Here is an 18,697-nt window from a genome sequence, read left to right on the forward strand (position 1 = left end):
TGGGGATTGAACTCGGGTCCTTGCGCTTGCAAGGCAGGCCACCAAACCGCTGAGCTAAATCCCTGGCCCCAGGTTGTCTTCTTGATAGCAACCATTCTTTCTAGGGTGAGGTGGAATCTCAGTATTATTTTCAGTTGTGTCTTGTGACTCACCAGTGTTATTGAATGTTTTTCATGTTTATTTGCTATCTCTATGTCTTTGAGAGATGTCTGTTCATTTCAGATGCCCATTTTTGGATTGGGTCCTTATTTTTTCTTTTTGGGAGGTTTTTTGAGACAGGGTCTCACTAGGTAGTTGAGACTGACCTGGAACTCACTGTGTAGCCCCTGCTGGTCTTGAACTCACAGTGATCCTCCTGCCTCAGCCTCCCGAGTGCTGGGATTACAGACGTGTGCCACCATGCCCGGCCCTTTTGAGTTCTTTACATATTCTATATAGTAGACCTTTGTCTGAGGATCAGCTGGTAAATTTTTTTGCCCACATTGTAGGTTGATTCTTAGCTCTGTTGGTGGTTTCTTTTGCAGTGTCGAAGCTTTTTAATTATGTGAAATCCCAGTTGTTGGTTTTTTGCTAGTTCCCATGCTATTAAGAATTTGTTCATGAAGTCTTTTCCTATGCCATTGTCTTGGAGAGTTCTACCTAACTTATCTTCCAGCAAGTTTAGTGTTTCTGTTTTAATATTTAGATCTTTAATCCACTTGGATTTTAATTTAGTGCATGGTGAGAGATAAGGGTCTAGTTTTAATCTTTGGCAAGTTGAAATCCAGTTTTTCCAACACCATTTATTGAAGAGGCTATCTTTCCTCCAGTGAGGGTGGTTGTCTGCTTTGTCAAAGATGAGGTAAGTACCTCTGGAGTTGTTTCTACATCTTCTAATCTATTCCTCTAATCCTCAGTCTGTTTCTTTGCCAGTCAGTAGTTCTCCAATGTATTGTAGAATTCAGCAGTGAAGTCATCAGGGCCTGGGCTTTTCTATCTTGGTAAAATTTTAATTATGTTTTCAATTTTACTGATTATAATTGGGGCGTGTAGAATTTCTTTATCTTCATTCAACTTTAGTAATTCATATGTATCTAGAAATCTGTCCATTTCTTCTGTGTTTTCCATTGTATCAGAGTACAGGTCCTCCTCTGGATTTCTGCTGGATCTGTTGTGACTTCAACTTTTTCATACCTTATTGCATGGATTTGAACCTCTTCCCTCCCTCCTTTGTAAGGTTGGCTAAGGGTTTATCAATTTTATTTATTCTTTCAAAAAACCAACTCGATTCATTGATTTTTTTGTATTCTCTTAGTCTCCATTGCATTGATTTCTGCTCTGATTTGATAATTTCCTCCCTTGGAGCTTTGGATTTGTCTTGCTCTTCTTTTTCTAGGTGCTTAAGAATCAGCATCAGGTTATTTGAGCTCGCTCTGTTTTCCTAGTGTGGGCATTCACTGCTTTGAAATTCCCTTATAGAACTGCTTTCTTTGTGTCCTATAGATTGCTGTATGTTGTATTGGCATTATCATTTTTTTTGTAAAATCTGTCTGATTTCTTTAATTTCCTCTGTGACCCATTGGTTGTTCAGGATAGTGTTGTACAATTTCCATGTGTTTGTGAAGTTCTTGTGGTTTCTTATGCTATTGATCTCCAGTTTAATTTCACTATGGTTTGATACTACGCACGGGATAACTTCAATTCCTTTGCATTTAAACATGTTCTATGAGCTACTATATGGTCTATTTTGGAGACCGACACGTGCAACTGAAAAGAATGTATATTCTGGTTTTGTGGGGTGGAAAACTGTAGACATCTGTTAAGTCTGTTTGTTCAAAATCTTGGTTCAGTTCTAGTATTTCGTTGACTACAATTGTATTAGTGCTTATTTGGTTTTCATGTTCCTTAATTGTTTTATATAGTTGGGTTTGCTAGTATTTGGTATATAATATGTTTTTTTGTTTGTTTTTTTTGAGACAGGGTCTCACTGTGTAGTTGAGACTGACCTGGAACTCACTGTGTAGCCCAGGCTGGTCTCAAACTCACAGTGATCCTCCTGCCTCAGCCTCCCGAGTGCTGGGATTACAAGCGTGCACCACCACGCCCGGCTTTATATATATATAAATATTATATATATATATTTATGTATATATTTATGATTGTCATTTCTTCCTCTTTGATTGTTCCCTTTACAAGGATGTAGTGGCCTTCTTTGTCCCTCAATTAGTTTTGGCTTGAAATTTACTTTTTCTGCAAATGAGATAGCTATGCCTGCTTTTTTCTGGGTTCCTGTTGCATGGAGAACTGTTTTCCATCCTTTTACTTTCAGTCTATGAGTTTCTTTTTGAACTAGGTATGTTTCTTGTATGCAGCATATTGTTGGATTTTGCTTCTTAATCCATTATGCCAGTCTGTTTCTTTTATTGGTGAATTGAGGCTATTAACATTGATGGTTATAACTGATACTTACTGACTTATCATTGTCATGTTATTGTACTGTGGTTAGAGTTTTTAAATTTTTTCCCCTTTCCCTTTAATTTCTTGCCTTGCCTAGTGTATTTTCTCTGTTGAGCATCATGGTGTCATGATCTTCATTGTCTTTTTCTAGGATATTGTTTAGAATTGTTTGGAGTGCTGGCTTGGTATTCATGAAGCTTTGGGTCAGCTCTGTGTGTTTGTGATAATTGGACTAATGAAAGACTGAAACTGTGAAGCTGTCAGTGAGAAAGTACCTTTGTTGAAAATGTTAATTTTTTTTTCTTTTTATTGAATTTATTGGTACAATCTAGGTATACAATACAATTACATTCATCATTGGGATTCTGCACCTTTACATAATAGGTCTTGATTCTCATTATTTCCCCTTGCCCCTGCCCTCCCTTCACCCCCTCCTCCCCTCCCCATTTACAAACACTTTATTTCCATTTTTTCATTTTGTCATATTTTTTTCCTCTCCCTTATTACCTTTCCCCCACCCTTCCCACTTTGCGTACACCTTAAGCCCTTTACTTCCTATTTCACATTATTAATTATCTCATTAGGATCCTGTGTACTGTTACAGTTTTTCACACCAAAGAAACTATTCGGTATTTCAGTTAAAGAAATCTCTGTATGAACATGAACATTAAAAACAGGGAATCCTAAAATAAAACTAAAAAGGAAAGTAAAAGAGAAAAGGCAATGATGTAACATTAAAATAATCCTTAATTCTGGAGATGAAAATGGTCCCTGACCATTTTTAAATTGCTTCTTGCTCTTACAGTCTTATTCTTTTTTTTCATTATTTAGAGAATACTTTATTAGTTTCTGTAATCAAACCCACGTAGATATGACCTTACATATTTAGTACGATGTGTTACCCCTGAATACATGGGGGGAAAAAAAAAGTAAAACTAAAAAAAATTAACATTTCTATACCAGTATGGCTGTCCATTTCTGTACAATGCCAGTTCAACACAGTAAATAGGGATGACTTTTTCCAAAATTGGCAGTACCATTAAAGTTTCCCAAAATTCAATTTATATATATACATATATATATGTATATATATATGTGTGTGTGCATATGTATATATATGTATATATATTTATATTTATATAAAAAGACTAATAGTAGCAGTATGTTATGCATCGATAGCAGCAACAGCTTTTTCAGGTTCTGCAGTCATCTGAACAAAATTATAGACATTCAGCACATTACATTAAAAAAAAAAAAACACACACACACAAAAAAGCAAAAGAACAATATCCAGAAAACAGCAAAGTTCTGTTGCTGTTGTGGTACCTGGCACCATTTTTTTATTAGCATCTTAATCATCATCTGGAAAGAACATTCTAGAGTAATATCATTAAATGTAGCTCTGATAAAGCACTCTCCCTACTATGTATCATAAAGCAGGTACTAGATATTTTACATTCATAGAGGTATGATACGGTACCATCCTACATTAATAATACTAGAATCAGTTTTGGTTTGAAATTTACTTTGTCTGCAAATAAGATTGCTACTCCTGTTTTTTTCTGGGCTCCTGTCACATGGAGAATTGTTTTCTATCTTTTCACTTTCAGTCTATGGGCTTCTTTTTGCACTAGGTGTGTTTCTTGTATACAACATATTGTTGGATTTTGCTTCTTACTCCATTTTGCCAGTCTATTTCTCTTGACTGGTGAGTTGAGGCCATTGACATTGCTGGTTATAACTGATATGTACTGACTTATTATTGACATGTTATTGGCCTTTTGTTGACTCTTTTTACTTTTTCACCTTCTCCTTTTAATTTCTTGCCTTGCCTATTTGCTTTGCTCTGTTGGGCCTCATGGTGTTGTTGCTTTCATTGTCTTTTCTACGATCTTGTTTAGAATTACTTGTAGTGCTGGTTTGGTATTCATGTAGTTTCTCAGGTGTTCTTTGTCGTGGAAGTGTCTTATTTCCCCCTCCATTTTGAAAGAGAGTTTTGCAGGATACGTCAGTCTAGGTTGGAGGTTGTTCTCTTTTAGTACTTGAAATATCTCATTCCAGGCTCTCCTTGCCCCAAGGGTTTGTGTTGAAAAGTCTGTTTTGATTCTTATGGGCTTTCCTTTATGTGTGATTTGTTTCTTTTCTCTTACTGCTTGTAGTATTTTGTTCTTCTGTTGGGTTTCTGGGATCTTGATTATTATATGTCTAGGTGTAGATTTTTTTTACTTCCCCTCTGGGAAGTTTTCTGTTATTAATTCTTGGAACAGCTTTTTAAAGTCATTTGTATTTTCTCCTGCTACTTCATGTATTCCTATCAGTCTTACGTTATTCTTCTTTGCATCATCTAGGAGTTGTCGGCTCGATTTCTCATGATCCCTTACTGTTTTTAAGAGATCTCTCTTTTCATGGTCACTGACTGCAATCTTATCTTCTATATCTGAGATTCTATCTTCGCATTCTTTTATTCTGTTGCAAACACTTTCAATTGAGTGTTTAATCTCCTGGATATATGTTTGAGTCTGTTTTATGGATTCCATTTCTTTCCTGTGTTGGGCGTTTATTTTTTCCATTTCTTTCTTATGCTGAGCCTTCATGGCTTCTCTCATGGTCCTGAACTCATCTATTTTTTTGTCAGTTTCTGCTCTAGAGTCTCGAATTGCGACTTCCATTTTGCTCACTATCTCTATGGTTATCTGGGAAATTATTTCTGTTTTGAATTTTTCTAGAGCCTGATTGATCTGTTTTGGTACTTCCTGTGCTTTGAGTTCAGGGTGTCCTGGTGGTTCACTATCAGCCTTTTCATCCTCATTTGCCCTACTGTTTGCCATTGGTGAACTGGAAGTCTGTCCTTGTGTCTTGCTTAAGTGTTTTCTCATTTTTATTTTTGTTGTCAGACTGTCCTTGGTTTAATCTCTGGGTTATCACCCAAATGTTCCTGATGTATTTGCACCCTAGCTTCTGTGTCTCTAACGACCCACAGACATTCTCTTCTTCATAACGTCAGAGAAACAGCTCATCAAATCAACCACAATGCTTTATCCCAACTGATACAATCAGCAACACATTAAGATCAAGCACAACTTGGACACTGACCACCTGTGGTACTCATCTATCACCCTTAAATCATTTGAATTAAATTGAAATCACGAAGCAGTCTGGAACATGTCTGCAGTGAACAAAATTTCAATATAGTGCATTTACCATTTCATGGCTCAGACAGAGCGAGGATGCACGTCCCCTGGTCTGTTAGTTGATGGCTGAACCCCATGATGCTGACTGACTTCAGGCTTCAAGGCCCAGATTGAGTTTCCCAACCTTCTGAATGGTTGAACTCCACAACGTTCCTTTAGCTGGCAAGGACTCAGGCCTATCTTTCAGAGGACTAAATTTGTCCTTTGGTCTGGAAGGTGATGTAGTGACATCATGAACGGGTAAGCTAGTTTTCTCTTTTGATTCAAGAGAATGTTCTAATCTGCTCTGTCCCATAAGAGATGTGGAGTCCAGTGCAGGATATGGGGTCCTGCTCTGTTCAGGAGATATTCCAGATTTCAAACTAGGGCTTGCTGACAACTCACCTCTATCTTGTTTTATTGGAGATCTGGATGCCCGCTCAGTGGTTGGAGGTGAAGATCTGGACCAGCTACCCTTAGGTGGTGTTTGAAATTTACTCGGCAGAGATGGAGATTCCACAGGACCCTGTTTAACTTCTGTACCTTTAGTATCAGGTCTTGGGTCCAGCAAAATTTCAGACTGTTCATGTTGTAAGTATGAGTCAAAATAGCTCTCTCCTACTGGTGTGCTAGATGTTACTCCTGGGCAGAGGGAGAAGGATCTGGAGCAACTTTGTGCTCCGGAGTCTTTAGACTTCTCCAGAGAACATGGTGACTTTGATTCAGAAGGATTCTGCCCTGGTACAGTCTGAGGCTTTCCTTTGGGGTACGGTGATGTAGACCCTGACTGACTTAGTTGTAGTAGAGTTCCAGGATGCACTTTGATATCTGGTGAGGAGGATGTAGAATGGCTGTGTCTTGGTAACAATCCAGATTCCACCTTGGAGCAAGGAGACACAGATCTGCTTTGCCTTGGAGATGTTCTAGAAGTCACCCTACTAGGACTTGGAGAAGAGGAACCAGATGGCTTCTTCGTGATTACTGTATCACTTTGGGCTGAGGAGATGATGACTCTGATGTGCTCTGTCTCGGAGGTGTATGAGATTTCACTTGAGGTGGAGAGGCCACAGAACAGCTTTGTCTAGAAGGTGTCCTGCATTTTATCTCAGGGTCAGGTGATGATTCAGACCCGCTCTGTCTTGGTGGCGTTGCATATTGTTCAATGGCCTGGGGATTCGTTACAGACCCTTGTTTGGGTGGTGTTCCAGATTTCACTTTAGTGAGAGGAGGTCAGCTGGAACACTTTGTCTTGATGGTGTTTTAGATTTCTGTTTAGGTGGTAAAGAACCAGAGCGACTTCGCCTTGGGGCTGTAGATTTAGCTTTAGGTTGGGATAATCCAGAGTGACTGTGCTTAGGTGGAGTCTGTGACTTTTGCTTAGGACATGGAGAAGACTCTGAAAGGCTTTGCCTCAAAGACAAGTGAGATTTTGCTTTGGACTATGGTGGAGAGAGAGACTGGCTCCACCTTGAGGAGATGCGTGATTTTTTTCATTTCTGGGCTTGAGTTGGACCTGCTCCTCCTCTGAGGTGCTCTGGATTTGTTTTTCCGATCTGAGGATGAGCCAGACCTCCCTCTTCTTTGTCGAGTTCTAGAGTGAGATCTTTCACATCTAACTAGACTTCTACTTCAAGATCTTCCTCGTCTAGCTGGAGTTCTAGAGCGAGACCTTCCTCTCCTGGCTGGAGTTCTAGAGCGTGAGCATCCAGAGTCTAGTTGATGTTCTGCAGTGTGAGCGTCCACGTCTAGCTGGTGTTCTAGAGCGTGAGTGTCCACATCTAGCTGGAGTTCTAGAGCATGACCTACCACTTCTGGCTGGAGATCTACTATGAGATCTCCGTCTTACTGGTGACCGGGTCCTAGATCTGCACCTAGCTGGTGTTCTGGACCAAGACCTTGCCCTCCAAGCTGGTGTTCTGGACCGTGACCTGCGCCTGGCAGGTGTTTTAGACTGCAACCTGCGCCTGGGAGGTGTTCTAGAGCAAGACCTGCCCCTCCGGGCTGGTGTTCTAGAACGAGATCTGCCCCTGGTGGCTGGAGATCTACTTGAGTGTGATCTGCCTCGCCTTGTTGACCTAGATCTGCCTCTTCTCTGGGTATTTTTGCTCCTTGACCAGGCTGGTCACTGAGGAGACCTAGAGCAACCACGTCGCTGGGGACTTCTAGATTTTCCCCACCTCTGTGCAGACCGAGACCTACGCCACTGAGGGGACCTGGCATAGAATGACCTCTCTTAGTAGGGTTTCAAGACCGAGATCGCCCTCCTTTAGTATTAGCAGGGCTACGAGATCTTCCCATCTTATGAGAAGGGGTATGAGAATGTGATTTATCCCGTTTTGCTTGGCCACGTGAATGATTCTTGGATGTGGGAGAAGAAGAAATCTCTCTGCGGGTGCCAGGAACTGGCGCAAGTTTAGTACTTTCAGGGGAAGAGCTGGCATGCCAAGAAACTTTGGTAGGCTGAGGGGATGGTGAGCAGCTCTCTGAGGAAGGTGACTGGTGAGGTTTTTCAGGAGACTTAGGTGGTGAATGGCCCGGAGTTGGGGATTAGCTCAGATGGGGGGTTCACTGGCTCCTGACTTAAGGAAGTTTTCTCAAGAGGTTGTGGGGAGCCGCCATGCTGCTCAACAAGGAGCGGAGTGGGAGAAGGTGGTTCTGGGCCTGTGCTGCTCCTTTCCGGAGAGGGACTAAGTCTAACTGCAGATTTCTCCTTCTTGTCTTTTATCTTTGTCTTCATAAGGGCTGCTAGGCTGCTTTGTAGGGAGTTCTGGACTGTTAGGTCATTGTGTATTTGAGGTACCTAATTCACTAGAAGGTAGATCTCCCGCCCCTTAGCACCCTGAACCAGGGGAAGGACTTCGTCCAGTCAAGACAGTTACATGGGTTTTAGCTGCAGCACTTCGAGAACAACTTCGTGAAATATCAGAAGAAGAAGCAGAGTCAGCAGAGGTTGAACGGTGGGCCCGGCAGCTCTTGGGAGCTGGTGTTGTACTACGAGACCTCTTCCGCTTCTTGTCTTTAGATTTACGTTTGCTCTTTGGAGTGAGAGACCTGTGCTTCCTCTTCTTTGACTCAGATTCTGACCTGTGCTTCTTCTTTGAGCTCTTCTTTCTCTCCTGTCCAGGAGAGCTGCTTTCTGACCTGCGTCCTCTATCTTTCTTCTTTTTCTTCTTCTTCTGCTTTGGGGTTGGTGCGCGAGAACTGCTAGACTCCCGGACAAGGCTGTAAGGTTTGGGAGGCTCAGGAGCAGGTTTGGCTTCTCGAGCACGAAACTGAGGATCAAAGGAGCTGCCATCCACATAGGAATCACTGATGCCAAAAGCAGCACGGAGTCGTTCATTCTTTTTCTCATTTAATTCTGCTAACTGATGGGTCTCCATTACTGCTGGCCTCTGCCTTGGGGTCTCCTTGCCCCCAGGATTCACATCCTTCTCCAGCAACGTGAGCCGAAAGGTCTCCACTTTCTCTTGAATCTGTTGTTCCTCGTACCCGCGCCGCCTCCTCTGCCCGCGGCCTTCGACGGGGAGAGGTCCTGCTGCCACTGAAACACCCAAGTCTTTAGAGGCCTAGACACGCAGCCTCGCCTCACCGGTCTGCCAGCCTCAGCAGACACCAACGCCTCCTTGCTGCCTCAGGGGCCACATTGGGCTCCAACCAAAAATGTTAATTTTATTCTAGTCCATAATTCCTTCCTCATGTTAGTCTTAGCATTAAAAAAATTATTACTAATATACAGTAGAATTGACTTTTTTTGGTGTACATGATTTTAATACATGTCTTGATTTTTGCTACCACCACCACAGTCAGGGTTTGGAATGGTTCCGTGTGCCCCAAAACTTCCTCATGGTGTTTTTATACTCAAATTTCTTGTGACTCAAGTTATTGGTGACAAATTGCTCAACTGTAGTTTTGACTCAAGAATGTCATATAAGTTAGGCAAGGTGTTGCATGCCTATAGTCCCAGCACTTACGATGCTGAGGCAGGAGGACTGACATGAATTCAAGATCAGCTTGGACTGAACAGTGATTTCAAAGCCAGCCTGAGCTATATATACCAAGACCCTGTCTCCAAAAAAAACGAATGTCATAATGTCATATAAATGATTGTATGATATGTAGCTTTTTGAGATTGTCTTTTTCTATTCAGTGCTTTTTAAGACTTTGTTAAAAAGGTAGAGTGAAATATTGGTTGGTGCTTTTTTATTGCTATGTGGTATCCTCTCATATGGTTGAATGTATCATAAATTTATTAATTTGATCAAGTCTAGTATATAACTTTTCTGTGATCTTGTCTTGTGTGGGTGTTAAGGTAATGGTAGACTCATAAAATGAGTTAGGAAGTGGTCATCTTCTATATTGGGAAAAGACTGTGTTGATTTGGTGTTACATTATTTCTTCTTAAATATTTATAATTCACCAGGGAAATTATGTGGAGTTGGAGGTTTTTTTCTGGAAGGCTTTTAAGTATAAATTCAGTTTCCTTAAAGAGTGAGTTGTAGGACTACACAGCTTATCTACCTTATCAGTCTTAAAATCATACTGATCTTTAAAAAAGTGATTTAGTTTTCCTCTTTTTTTTTTTTTTTTTTTTTTTTTTTTTTTTTTTTTTGTTTGTTTGTTTTGTTTTTTGAGACAGGGTTTCCCTATGTAGTTGAGACTGGCCTGGAACTGTGTAGCCCAGGGAACTCCCAGTGATCCTCCTGCCTCAGCCTCCCGAGTGCTGGGATTACAGGTGTGCACCACCACGCCTTGCTGTTTTCAGTTTTTACTTGTTTTCTGTTGTTTGTTTTTTGGGACAGGGTCTTGCTCTGTGGTTCAGGCCAGCCTTGAACTTGCTGTGTAACCCAGGCTGACAATCCTCTTGCCTCTGCTCCCATTTGCTGGGATTACATGCATACCCTGCCATTTGTGTATGTATATATATATCTGTGTGTGTATGTGTATGTATGTATATATCTATATAACCCCTTTCCTTTTCATTTCTGTTGTGGAGATAGAACCCAGGACACTCATGCTATGCAAGTGTTCTCTCTGCCTCTGAGCTATATCCCCAGCCCTCTTTATCAATATTTTTTTGTACTGGGAATTGATCTCAGGACCTTGTGCTTGCAAGGCAGGGGACAGAACCACTGAGCTAAATCCCCGACCCTGTTTTTGTTTTTGAGACAGGGTCTCACTTTGTAGCTCAGGCTGTCCTCAGACTTTCAGAGATCCTCCTACCTCAGCCTCCCAAGTGTTGGAATTATAGGCACAAGCCACCACACCCAGCTCTTTTCTCTAGTTTAAGGGAGACATTCAGTTGATTGATCTGAGACCTTTATTTTCTGATATAGTTTAATACTTTTTGTTGTGTCTCATATTTTAGCTGTTGATAGGCTTGGATTTAGAACTACCATTTTATTTTCTGTTGCTTGTTACTATTCTTCTGTAACCTTTTTCTTTGGTTTGAACTTTTTTTTTAGTATTTAGTTTTAATTTATTGTGCTTTTGGCTACTTTTTAAGTGATGGCTCTAGGGATTATGGTATACATGCTTAAATTTTCAGTGTACTTAGTCTCTAAGTATTTTATTGTTTACTATATATTTGTTTTGGTTTTTAGTACTAAGGATTGAACTCAGAACCTTCTGCTTCTCAGGACTGAGGCAGGTGAGGACACCACTGAGCTAAATCCCCAGGCCCGAAATTTTTTTTTTTTTTTTTTTTTTTTTTTTTTTTTGTACTGGGAATGGAATTTGGGACCTTGCACTTGGGAGGTAGGCAGTGGAACCCACTGAGCTAAATCTCCAGCCCTGTTTTGTTTTGTTGTATTTTTTTGGAGGGACATAGGGGAACAAACTCTGGACCTTGTGCTTGCAAGACAGGCATTATGTCACTCAGCTAACTCCCCGGCACTATTTTATGAGTTCAGGTGAAAATAATAGAGAATTGTTATGACAAGGGTCTCATTACCTTTCTGCCTTTATGTTGTAATTGCCTTTTATTACACACCTACATATTTCTTAACAGAAAATATTATTAACATTTGCTTTTTTCCCCTCAATACTGGGGATTGAACTCAGGACCTTACACTTGCAAGTCAGTCATGGTACCTCTGAGCTAAATCCCCAGCCCATTAACATTCACTTTTGCTTGTCAAACATTTTTAGCTGGGGTTGTGATAGAGCACTTGCCTAGCATATGCTGGTCTTGGTTTCAGTCTTACTTTTTTTTTTTTTCTGGTACCGGGGATTGAACTTGGGACCTTGTACTTGAGAGGCAGGTGGTGGAACCACTTAGCTAAATCCCTGGCTCTGCCAAACATTTTTAAAGGAATCTAAGATGAGAACAGTTAATTGTATTTACCAGGATACTTAGCCATTTTTCTTGCTCTTCTGTGATTCCTGTATTTTCTTCCCTCTGACTGAAGACCTTCATCCAGCAGTTCTTTTACAGCTGGCAAAAAAAATTATCATTTTCCTTCAATTGAGAATATCTTTTTATTTCATGTAAACTTTACAGTTATTTTCTGTTTGACTCTTTAAGGATCTTGTTCTACTCCTTCGGGCTTCTGTAGTTTCTGATGAGAAATCATCAGTCATTCAAATTATTCACACTTTCCCTCTCACAAATAATGCATTATTTTTTCCCCCTCAGCTGCTTTTTTACAGGCGTGTGCCATGACGCCCGGCTTGTTGGAGCTTTTTAATACCTGATTTAAAAATATTTCTCTGTTAGATAATTTGTGTAGATAATTCATTCACTATTCTGACATCAGTGTCAACTTTGTTTCTGTTGATAGTCTCAGTGTGGGCACTCCCCAGGAACCAGAATGTGACCCACATAGGGGTTTATCTCTAGTTTTGAGAATCTGTATGCTGCTTGAGGTTAAATCCACATATATGTTCAACTCGGGAGAACTAGGAGTTTCAGACAGCTTAACTATTACTTTCTCAAGTTTTTCTTCTCTGTTATATCCATAATGTTTTCTAGATCCTGAAGGTCTTTTTGGTTCTCTAGTCAGAAAGCTCACTCTTCATTTACTCCTCTTTCCATAACTGAGTCTGCCCAAGTGATAGGACAGGAAAAAAAATGAGTAAAGTCTATCCTCAGTATATGAGGAGTGTTCTTCTCTTTCAGTGTTGTTATGCTTTTTTTTTTTTGAGACAGGGTCTCACTATGTAGTTGAGAATGACCTGGAATTTACTATGTAGCCCAGGCTGGTCTCGAACTCACAGTGATCCTCCTGCCTCAGCCTCCCGAGTGCTGGGATTACAGGTGTGTGCCACCGTGCCAGCTAGTGTTGTTATGCTCTTGCTGGTACCATTGTTACCACAGGGTTGCTTGGGGCCTGGGGCATGACACAGAAAAAAAGGGAGCAGTTTTTCTCTTTGTGAGCTGTAAGAGACGCCTTTTCACACCTTGGACAGAGGGATTTTCTTAGCACCCTCTCTGCCCAGGCCAGGGGTTTTTGGATAGGGAAAAAGGTGATAAAGGCACTGCCAGTTTGATAAGCTAGTTTCTTCCTCAGCCTACATAGTATTTACTTCCAAGTCTTCACATAGCTATTTCATTCACTCTGTTTGGGTTTTATAGTTTCATTCATTGCTATCAACAAACACATATGTTTACTCTGTTACCCAGAATTGGAACTCCCTGATCTCACTTTTTTGCTTTTGCTATGCTGAGTCTCTTCTGGTCCCTTAAGAATTTTGGCATTTTTTCAAGATCTGTAAAGTATGCTATGGGTAATTTGATTCGGACTACATTGGGAGTATGGCCAGTTTGACAATATTGATTCTGCCTCTCCAGGGGCAGGGAACATCTTCCATTTTCCGATGTCCATCTCAGTCTTCTTATTCAGAGTATTATAGTTTTCTTTGTAGAAGTTTCTCATTTCCTGTTATGTTAACTACTAGATATTTCACTTTTCTTGAGGCTACTGTGAATAGTATTTTCATAATTTGTTCTCATCCTCTTTATTGTTGATGAACAAAACGCTAATGAATTTTGTATGTTGATCTTGTACCTGTTACATTGCTGAAGTTCTTTATTTTTCTATTGATACTGGGGATTGAACTCAGGACCTTGTGTTTGCGATTCAGCTGGCGGCACCATGGAGCAAAATCCCCAGCCCTGAAGTTCTTTATTCTAAAAATTTTTTGGAGGAGTTTTGGGTCCTCTGTAGAACATCATGTCACCTGCAAGTAATGATAATTTGAGTTCTTCCTTTCCTGTATGTATCCCTTTTATTTCTTTTATCTAATTGCTTTGGCTAATGTTTCAAGTACTTTATTGAATAGTAGAGGTGATACTGGAATCCTTGTCTTGTTCCTGATTTTATGGGAAATGCTTTTAATTTTCTTCCATTTAGTGTGAAGCTGGCTATTGGTTTGTCATATATAGTTGTCTTACTTTTCTGTTGTTGCTGAGGCAAAATACCCGACACTCAAACTTAAAGGGGAAAAAGTTTTACTGTGCTCATTTTGTAGAAGTTCAGTCCTTAATTGGCTGGCTCCAAGGCAAGGTGGCATGGCAAACAGGCATTGCACAGGAGAAACAGTCCATGGTGAGCAGAAGTTAGCAAAGTCAGTAAGAGGGGAGATAAGTCTCTTTCTGTCCTTTTCATTGTGTCCCGACTACTAGGATTAGACCAATACCAAAACAGTCAGTGGGCTGATTTAGTAATCACCCACCTTTAATCCTAGCGTTGCATCATGATCAGTCATATACTCTATATTCAGTTACCTGTGAAAAAGCCCCATCCATGACTACATGAGTCTTTGGGGCAGGGGCACTATCTAGATACAAGCCATAACAGTGTAACTTTTATCATATTGAGGCATGGCCCTTCTATACCTGAATGGTTTTCGTCATGAAGGTGTATTGGACTTTGTCAAAAGCTTTTCCTGTATCTATTGACATAATCTCGCATGGTTTTTTGACCTGGCTTTTGTATATGTAATATATTACATTTATTGATTTACATATGTTGAACCATCCTTGCATCTCTGGGATGAATGAGATGAAACATACTTGGTTATGATGTGTGACCTTTTTGATAATGTGCTGCATTCTCTTTGCTAATATCTTATTGATGGTTTTTGTATCTATGTTCATTAAGGAGATTGGCCTATAGTTTTCATTTTTAGTTGGATCTTTATCTGGTTTGGGGATCAGGGTGATACTGACTACCATAAATGGATTTGGGAGCACTTCACCCCTTTCAATCTCTTTGAAGAGCATGTGAAATGTTAGTGAAATAACATCTTTAAAGGTTTTGTAGAATTCAGCATTGAATCAATACATCTGGACCCAAGGTTTTCTTAGTTGGTAGCTTCTTTATCTATGTGTCATTTTTTTCATTGATTGTTAATGGGTTGTTATGCATATTTATGTCGTCTTGGGTTAGTTGTGGTGGTTTGTATGTGTCTAAGAATCTGTCCATTTCTTCAAAATTTGCTAATTTATTGGGTAAAAGTTTTTGAAGTAGTTACATATCTTCTGGATTTCCACAGTGGCTGTTGTGATTTCACCTTTTTCATTTCTAATTGCATTGATATGAGTCTTCTTGCTTTCTCATGGTAGGTCTGCCTGGGGTCTTATTTATTTTACTCTTCAAAGAACCAGCTCTTCAACTCAATGGTTATTTTTATTGTTTTTTTAAGTCTTAATTTCATTGATTTCCACTCTTTATAATTTACCTCCTTGGTTTCAGTTTGGGGATGGTTTGCTGTTATTTCTCAAGTATATTAAAATTTCTTGTGTGGTTATCTATTTCATCTTGCCGGTTTTCCTGATATGAGCATTGATTGTGATGAATTTTCCTCTTAGAATAGGTTTTGTAATGTCCCAGAGGTTTCTGTGAGTTGTACCATCGTCAATAATTTCCAGAACTTTTAAAATTTCTTCTTTTTTTTGTGACCCATTGGTTGTTTAGGAGTACATTGTTAATTTTCCGGGAGCTGTTGCCGTTTCCTAAATTTCTTCTGTTGTTGATTTCATTGTATAGTGATCCAATTGTATGCATGGGGTAATTTTATTCTTTTATATTTATTTAAGCAGGCTTTGTGGACTAGTATGGATCTGTTATGGAAAAAGTACTTTGTACTCCCTCAATCTTCCTGCCTCAGACTCCCAATTTTTTTTTTTTAATTGGATCCATTCTGCCAGTCTGTGTCTTTCAATTGAAGAGTGGAAGCTATTAATATTGAAAGGTGTTATTGAGATGTGTTGGTTATTTACTGTCATTGCCTACTTAATCTGTTGGCATATCATTTGCTTTTCTTTTTCTGATGTTTTTTGTTGCTGTTTGTCCATTGTCCTTACTAGTTTCCTGTGTGTTTTTAGCTGTGTCCATTTCATTGTTTCTGTCAAATTATTCTTAAGTATTTTCTTTAGGACTGGTTTAGAACTCATTATGTCTTTTGAGCTAGTCTTTTTTTCATGGAAATAACCTCATTTCTCCATCTATTTTGAAGGATAGCTTTGCTGGGTAAATTAATCTGGATTGGACATTTCTTGCCCTTATGGCTTGAAATGCTTCTTGGCCTTCAGGGTTTGTGCTGGGAAGTCTCCTGTGATTCTAATTAGTTTACCTTTACATGTGATATTTTGCTTTTCCTCTGGCAGCCTTTAAAATTCTGTTTTTGTTTTTTTGCAATATATCTAGGAATTTAATAAGGATATGCCTTGGTGAGCTTTTCCTTTCATCGTAGTTGTCGAGTGTTCTGTAAATGTTGCTTACTTGTATTTTAAACTCTTTTCTTATATTTGACAATTTTTAAACATGGTTTCTGTAAGCCTGTTAGTAAATCTGTCTGTGCTGCCTTCTTGTTTTCCTACTAGCTCTGATTAGCCTTAGTTCAGTCTTCTTGTTGTCATCTAGTAGCTGCTGGATAGTCTTCTCTTGTTCTATTACTTTCTTTTTGGTTTGATCTCTTTATTTTTCCCCAATATTAAACACTCTGTTTTCACATTGCTCATTTCCACAAAGTATAATGTTATTCAAATTTGGAACTGTTTTGGTTAGTTCGCCCAGTTTTTTACCTGTTTCTCTGAAATTCACTGGAGGCAAATTGAGTGAAATTGCTGTGAACTTTTGGTGCATTTCCCCTTTGAATTTATCTATTTTCTTCATCCCTTCTAAGAACTTGGCATAGATTTCTCCTACCTGGTATTTGCTTTCTTTTCCCTTTGAGGCCTCTTCCTTTGCCTTGGAAGCTATTCCTTGCTAATTGCTTGCTTTCCCATTTTCCTACAGGGTCTGTTTGTTTATATACATTTTGTCTTAAAATTTAATATGGTCCCCTCTTTTTTCCCCTTGTATGGGGGTAGGAAAAGAATTTGGGGACTAGAGAACTGATGAAAATTTGTGACTAATGTTGAGATTTTTAGTTGGATCTTGCCTCCCCATGAATAATTTTCAGCTATGTATGCCCAGTAGTATTTACTGCTTTTGTTATTTATTTCAAGTGATTTGGCTTTGTCCCTATGTTTTACTGAATGAATTGTTTCTATTTATAACAACATTTACAGATTCAATCTTATAACACTTCTGTGTGATAGTCCTTGCAGTTACCCTTCCCCTCTTTGTTTACTCTGTGTGCACACTATGGCAGTTTATTTGTGGTTGCTCTGCAGTGAGGTAGGTGAGGTGGTGTAGGGAGAATGGGAGGTGGTTGAATGAGTAGTGTTAGACACTGACAGGGAGGCTTGAAGGGAGAATAGTGGTAGGTGAGAAGAAAAGGTTGATGTGGAGTAGTTTTAGAAAAGGTTGATATAATTGGAGTAGGTTTAGTTGAGTTGAAGGGTTAGTATTGACAGTTTCCAGAGGATATTTTCTGGGGCCAAGGGCAAGATTTGGGAGAAAAGCAGTTTAGATTACGGTTGAGGAAAGTTTTGTGGTTGTCAGAACTTGCTGATAAGTAAGATATGGAAGAGCCAAAGGCTTAGGATGGGGAGGATTGAGGATAATGGTAGAGAAGATAGGACTGTGAAGGAGCTAAATATGGGGAATTAAAAAACTTGGGAGAAAGAGTTCACGTGTTTGTTTTTTTGGTATGGGGGATTGTACTTGGGTCCTTGGAATTTACATGTTTGATAAAAGAATAAAGAAACATGTTAATAATATTGTCTTTGGGAGTTTGAGGCTTGGCAGGACACTACTTTTTTCTTCCATGGTGTGAATTTCTTCAGTATAACATTATCCTATTTTCTTCTCTGTCTTTTCCCTTGTGATTCCTGTGTACCTTCTACTCACTTCAATTTCTCTCCGAGCTATTGATTTCCAGGCTCTAGACACTTTTCTTCTGGAGAAGTTAAGTTGCTAGCATTCACTGCCAACCAGTTTGAGACTCCTGTATCTTTATTTGTTATAATTTTGAAATCATTCTTACATGTTCTACTGAGTTTCTTCTGCTTTTGTAGTTTATTTTTTTCATGTACAAAGGTTCATTTACTTAACAAAAATACAGAGTAGTATTATCATGAGTGGGGAGTTTTCTTCTTGGGTTAGTGAATTCTAAAGCTTATACACTTAAAAAAAAAACTTCAGATACTACAAACATCACTTATGCAGAAATAAAGTGACTGTTTTGATTCATAAACCAAGAACTCCTAGGAACCTTTTTTCCTATTACCTATTATTTTGCTCTTTACTTATATGGTATTTCTCATATAGGTGAAACCAAGCAGTGCTTAAACTGTGTGTCTGCTTTATTTCATTTAATGTTATGGTATCAAAAGTGGATCCATTGTTTTACAAGTGACTCAAGCGTATTTTTTATGGTAGAGTAGTACTCTTGGGTGTGCTCCATTATGTACAAATGCCACATTTGCTTCATTCATCTGCTGATCAACATATAGAATTACTTCCAAGATTTAGTTATTGTGAATTATGCTGCTGTCAACGTGGGTATGCATGTATCACTGTAATATGATTTCTTTAACTCTTTGGAAAAGATACCTACAAGAGGAATACAGTAGCTGGGTCAAATAGAATTGCTAGTTTTATTTTTTTGTTTAGACTCTATATGATTTCCATAGTGGCTGTTGTACTAGTTGTATTTCCACCAACAATGTAGAAAGATTCCCTTTACCCTGACAGCATCTT

At 39.3% G+C, this 18,697-nt stretch overlaps 1 pseudogene; it reads right to left on the minus strand.

Annotated features, from left to right (window-relative positions):
* The window catches only part of LOC104872211, a 98,048-nt pseudogene extending 83,540 nt beyond the window's left edge, over positions 1-14,508 (minus strand).
* Positions 14,509-18,697: the final 4,189 nt, after the last annotated feature.

The sequence above is a fragment of the Fukomys damarensis genome, unplaced genomic scaffold, assembly GCF_012274545.1.
Source record: "Fukomys damarensis isolate Sample0158 unplaced genomic scaffold, DMR_v1.0_HiC HiC_scaffold_15, whole genome shotgun sequence".
In the NCBI taxonomy this organism is placed as follows: domain Eukaryota; kingdom Metazoa; phylum Chordata; class Mammalia; order Rodentia; family Bathyergidae; genus Fukomys; species Fukomys damarensis.